General features: G+C 29.8%; 1 long non-coding RNA gene across 1 annotated transcript; it reads right to left on the bottom strand.

The window, feature by feature from the left end:
* Positions 1–587: 587 nt before the first annotated feature.
* LOC125862720 (uncharacterized) lies at positions 588–2702 on the bottom strand. The gene is made up of 3 exons (XR_007446074.1): positions 2613–2702; positions 1754–1849; positions 588–1297 (listed from the first exon to the last, which is right to left on the bottom strand). It is a non-coding gene; the product is annotated as an uncharacterized LOC125862720 (long non-coding RNA).
* Positions 2703–6000: the final 3298 nt, after the last annotated feature.

The raw sequence follows: 6000 nt of genomic DNA, 5'->3' as shown, positions 1-6000 counted from the left end.
CCTCTTCAACAACACAAATCCAAAATTGATTGTAACAACAAATACCGCTATGTGTTAAGTTTTAGTCGTAAAAGGCAACTTATGGAAGGCAATTATCCCCATGGTCATGTGTGCCAATTGACCTCTCATTGTAAGTGCAGCTTGATCATACGCTAAAGCAGCTTCTTCGCCAGTATTAAATGTCCGTAACCAAACTCTAATTCCATTTCTTGTTGAATCTCTTATTTCTGCTGCATATTTTCCCCATGGTCATGTCTCCCGTGCAATTTTATCACCCTTGTTAATTCGTACGGTCCAAAGAAATGCATCCAGAGTCATTTAGATTAGCTCCAACATCATTTCCCTCTTTTCCTTCTTACCAGATTCAAGAACTCTTATTACCAGCCCTATTTTATAATTACAAACGTTATAAGCCAACTCCTAGCCGAAGTATTCATATGGATACAAATCAAACACTCAGACGCATCTAAAGCTTATACACAACTCAATGTCAAATTATTCAGGGTCAATTAGACACCTTCTCATGTATATTATGATCAGTTATCATTCCAATACCAACAAAAAAACTCTCCTATATCTTCAAAGTCATCCAACCATAGCTAAACCTTACTTCAAAAACAAAGAAAAGGAACAACTTATTAATTATGTCACTTTTATTTCGTCAACTTATTAAAGTGTTCCACTTCCGAAACTCAGAGTTCAAAGTGGCAGCAAAATGAATAGTAGGGAAAACCTCAACTCTGTATGTACGGCTACATAGCAAGCACCATAGGAAGAACTTGAACAACATGGGGACTAATATAGGGGAATATAAGAGAAGAAGAAGCAATAAACCCGCTCATGCATAGCCTCAAGAACTAACTGAATAGGAAGGATGACCATGTTTTTTGTGCACATAGCACCAACATTTATTTGATTCCACAAAACTAAAGAAGAATTTAATTATGTATACAGAAGATACACTTGCAGGCTGCTCAATCAAGTAATATCCATCAAGTATTCGATTTTGCTGACAAAGCCATCGTGTACAAACAACCAAATATATTAATAGTAGAAGTTGTCTGAGTTGGGATAAAACCATACAAGTATAAATATCATCACTACGGACAACATGCATCTACTTAGTAAACTAAACTTAAAATGGTAAAAGGACGAAACAACTTAACTAAGCTCAAAGGTGTCTACTTATTAAACTAAACCAAAAATTATAAAAGGACAACTTAACTAAGCTCAAACAATAGTATCCTTCGGATCCCTGATCATTTTGTTCAATCTCATTCTCAAGTAAGCTTCTCCGCTAAAAAAACATCAACAACAAAACTATTATTTACAATGTAAAGGTAATAGTGAATTACAAACTAAAACTTGGTATTGCAATACCTTTTTCTCTTTCATTAATTTGTATTGTGCTTCCAAATTATCATCTGGTATCCAAAGTTTTGATATTGTAAAATTCTCAACCCCTTCTTTCAAGTTATACTTGTTTAATTTTGTGGACATGGTGGAAAACTTTTGAACCAAACATCTTATGTAATCTATATCAAGATTTACATAAATTTTTCTAAAAAATCTCATTTTGCCTATAGTAAACGAATTTATACAGTTTATTTACAACACCCAGCTTCCCACTTCAGTAAAACCTTAAAAATATCAGAAAAGGTAGGCAGAAAAAGGCAACAATAACAAAAAGCTATCCTTTTATCAGCATATAAACTTAACCGAAAACAAAAAAAAATGAGCTCATGAAGCTTACATGACCATGAGGCTCAATTTTCTAAATACGAGTTGTTTGATCCACAGAACTTGAAGCTAATTTTGTGCCACTACAGTTTCATGTAACCGAAAGCACCTTTAATAAATTAAAAAAAAAAACATAGAAGATAAAGTATCACATAGTCATACAGATAAGGAGCAAACTTCTCCCCAAATTCATCCCATAAGGTAGTTTTGATTTAGCAGAACTATGCAGAACAAATATAAATCAAAATTTAAAAGTGAAAAATTCATTTGATTCATCTAAATGTAATTAAAAGCTACAGAAGTTATCATCTATTAGTAGACATGTGCCAATAATGTAGAAGCTTAAAATATGTAAGCAAAATAATTCTAATTGAGTTCCCATTCAGTAGCACTTAAGATTAGCAATCATAAAAGTATTTAACAATTATCTTGTAAGAAGATAAGTGTAACAATGTGGATGTCCCTTTTTTCCAGCGCTTTCCATATCACCAATTCTGTATAAACAACCTACCACATCTACATATCAATTTCATTTCAATACTGATCAACTCCCCATTTTTATTATTCCGTATAAACAACCAACCACATATACAGATCAATTTCATTTCAATACTGATCAACTACCCATATTTTTTGGGATTAATGGCATACCTGAGTGTACAAAGTTGAACCCTTATCATGAAATCATCTCGACCAATCATGACTATCAAAACAGAGAACATAAGATCTACATATATGGCAAGAATTAGGGTATGAAAGGTCACAAAAATTAATTAACAATAATAATTCACAGATTAATACAAATTATAAACATTTCAGTTGCAAATCATGAAGATCAAAACAGAAAATGTAAGATCAAACAGAAAACGTACCTTATGAAACTTATGAAGATGGGAGGGAGAAGGTCGGCAACTGAGGGAATAACTTCTGCCAAAGATAAAAATAACAGACGCCTAATAAACTAACCTATTCAATTGGATAATTAAGGTGATGTTAGTAGGCTAGGTTTGAAACGTTTTGGATGGGCTGGGTTTTAGAGGTTGTGGGCTTATGCTGAGTAAATAATAACTCATATTTATTGCGATTTTAGGCGTTTTGGGCTGCTGCAGCGTAATTAATTACTCCCTTTTAATTCATTGATTTGTTTTTTATTTTTTGTTTGGGAAAAACTCAGATTTAATTTTTATTAAAAAGTAAAATAGATAATTGCAAAATTCCAAATGCTGGCCATTGGAGGCTGCCACATCAGCGATTCTAGTTTTAGATTTATATAGATATATAGATGTATATATAGATTTTTATTTTAAACCTAAAGTTGATGGACTTTTAATGTTATATTTATATAACTAAAATATTATTATCTATTAAGATATTTTATTAAAAAATATTTAGTGTAGGGATAAAATGGTAATTCAACTTTTCATTTTAGAGCTTCCCACTTATAATAATACTAGATAGATCCAGGAACGTGCAAATTTGTCCGCTACTACTATATATAATTTGTATAGTGGGAGAAAGAGTTATGGTGCTTTCGAACCTAAACAACTTTAAACACAATAAGTTAACTAAAATACATCCTCAAAAAGCAATTTAAAAAAGATGATGACACTCAACCAATATATATCAAGAAGAATTGTTCTTACCTTTATATATTATAGATCTTGAAACAAAAAATATTCTAAAGTTACTTTCACAATTATCTCCTATAAATTCAAAGTGTTTAAATAGAGAAATGCGGAGAGAATAAAAAAATAACTACAATCTACAGATAAATAAAATCTTTCATTTCATTTCTTATAATGTTCTCTTACTTTTTTCACTTTTCAAAGCGAGGCTATATATATATATATATATAGAGGCATGTGATGTATCTTAGAAATATAATGTCAATGGAGTTCGACCAATTCTATAAACTTATATAATCAAATTATATTGCTTTTTTTCTATGTTTTAGTAACAGTTATACATAAACTTAAAAAGAGTAAATTTTAACATATTCACAATTTCTTTTAATCCATGATTACTTTTGTTAATACAAAATTGTTTAAATTAACATACTATCAAATATGTTGCTAGTGTAATTGAAAAATATAAGCATTGGTTATTGTAAGAATAGTGTTGACCCTTTTGTTTGTAAATGTATAAAATGATATGGAAATATTGAGCAAAGTCTTATAATGTATTCCCACTATTCATATAAAATAACGGTAGTTTCAAAGAATAATTTGTTTAACTTCTTAATTTTTTCTCTTTGAATGAACCATATGACTGGATAAAATCATAAGTACGTGTTTTGTCTATATATCAATAGAAAGCAAGATGATCACAAATTTTGATGAAAGAAGGGAATATATATAATGTTATTGGTGAGTGTCTTTGATACTCTTTATTACACCCACATATTATAAATTAAAATTAAAAGTTAATTTTTGACTCTTCATCATCAACATTTAATTTGGTACATGAATAACTTCCTCAAGCATTTACTACACAAAACTAATAGGCGTATTTAGTTTATTTTCTGTAACATTTGTTGAATTTAAGTTAGTATTTTATTCGTTAGTAATGCAATAATTAGAAGGGTATGCTCACTCTTTTTTGATTAAAAATTATATTTGTAGAAAAACAATGAGATAGAAAATTTAATATCCTAAAGAATTTGAACCATTGTGTCTAGATGCATGAATTTAAATAAAATTATTATTTAATATTAAATTAATTATATATTAATATTTAATTTAGTTAAAGGATAAAATAAGGGCAGAATGGTAATTCAACTTTTAAGTTAGGAACTTCCCATTTATAATAATATATGATGATATGATATGATGATTAGTTAATAGGTTGATGTNTATCGTATAATTATATGTTTTAGTTTTTGCATTTAAATTTCTATAATCAATAACCAGTCTATTTTTTCCTCTCTTTTGTTCACTATGTTTATTTACGATAAATGCCGGGCTTGTATGCTTACTATTGCTTTCTTGTATATATCCTTTTTTCTAGTAATTCATCTATATGTATCTTAAATTCGGTTAAATCATTAAAAGTCATAGTAATAGTAGTATGGTATCAGAGCTATTATCCATAGCTCTGATACCATTTACAGATAGAAAAAGCTAGTACGTAAAAATGTAAAAAAGTCATAGTAATAGTAGTATGTCATAAATATAGCATGTAAAGTATGACAAGTAGTCAAAGACAAGAAAAGAAGATACGGATAGAAGGAGATAAGAGAAGACACTTGTAAATATACTAGTCTTATTATTGAATGTAATGTAAAATAGTCAATAAAGTGGGTAGTGTGTGCATGTGCATATTAAAAGTAGCATGGACAAATGTAATAAAGTAGTATGGGCAAGTATGGGCAAGAATGGACAAGTGTAACAATTATATGGGTAAGTGTAAGTAGTAGGAATGGTAGGTGTAAATTGTAAGTAGTACGTAAGAATTCCTTTCTATATAAGTGGAGGGATATGTAAATATAAAGGCAGGCATTTCATCCACTTTTTCCTTTGCATCTCGGATTGGGTCAAATTCAATGTTTTTGAGTCCGCCTCATCATTGTTCAAGAGAAAGGAAAGCTGATACAATGAAGAGAAACAAATATACAGGCAAAAGGGTTGATATACAAGCTATATACATCCGATACAGATGATATACAACCCATATAGGCCGGTATATACAGATTGTATACATTGATATACATGAGTCAAAACCAAAAATACAGGTGCTACATGAAGGCCCATAACTCAGCCCATGCATCTACAAACTGAGATTGGGCCTATTTTCTTTGTTCTCTTTATTTGTTTGATTGTAATTTGTTTGGAGTCTAACTTTAGATTTAGTTTAACTTAATTAAATTCTCCGAAAGATGAACCAAGTCTTGTTTTTATATTGATTTACTTCATTTAATTCAACAAATACTTCTTCTTCTTTTTTTCACTAAATCAATTATGTTGGATAAGTTCATCTCATTATAAATATTTTCAATTGTTTTCAAGTTAAGTTTCCTTAAATGGCCCTAAAATTGCTTTTCTTTATTTAAATATATTTTCCTAAAAATTAGTCAATATTTTTAGGCAAATCATCGGACAATCACATCTTTGCTGATACATTGAGTATTATTGAAGGTGCTTTTGATAGGGAATAGGGAAAAACCTTGTCGTATTCAAGAGTACCAAGAAGGAGAATAACACCTTCTCAAAGTGGAAATGTGAACCTCTTATCCATTTTTTCTAAATTTTTAAAGGTTAATCT

The sequence above is a fragment of the Solanum stenotomum genome, chromosome 4 (genome assembly GCF_019186545.1).
Source record: "Solanum stenotomum isolate F172 chromosome 4, ASM1918654v1, whole genome shotgun sequence".
Classification (NCBI taxonomy): domain Eukaryota; kingdom Viridiplantae; phylum Streptophyta; class Magnoliopsida; order Solanales; family Solanaceae; genus Solanum; species Solanum stenotomum.
This window is presented reverse-complemented; position numbering and strand designations above follow the sequence as displayed.